This window comes from Pygoscelis adeliae, unplaced genomic scaffold (genome assembly GCF_000699105.1).
Source record: "Pygoscelis adeliae isolate BGI_AS28 unplaced genomic scaffold, ASM69910v1 Scaffold367, whole genome shotgun sequence".
NCBI lineage: Eukaryota > Metazoa > Chordata > Aves > Sphenisciformes > Spheniscidae > Pygoscelis > Pygoscelis adeliae.
Window position 1 is genome coordinate 447,750 of NW_008825149.1, and position 226 is coordinate 447,975.

Here is a 226-nt window from a genome sequence, read left to right on the forward strand (position 1 = left end):
ACCGCCGCCTACCCACCGCGGCTTGCGGGGCGGAAAGCGAAGTTACCGTGCCTTTTACACACTCCATTTATGTAAACAAAGTATTTTCCCCTCGCTGCTGCCACACCACCTCCTCTCCCGAAAGAAGAAATGCCCTTCCTAGCCCACAGGTTTTTTCTTGAAACAAAACAAAATGTTGTCTCGCGCTCCCTTCTGCCTCCTCCAAAATGCCTCGGCCTGGAAGACG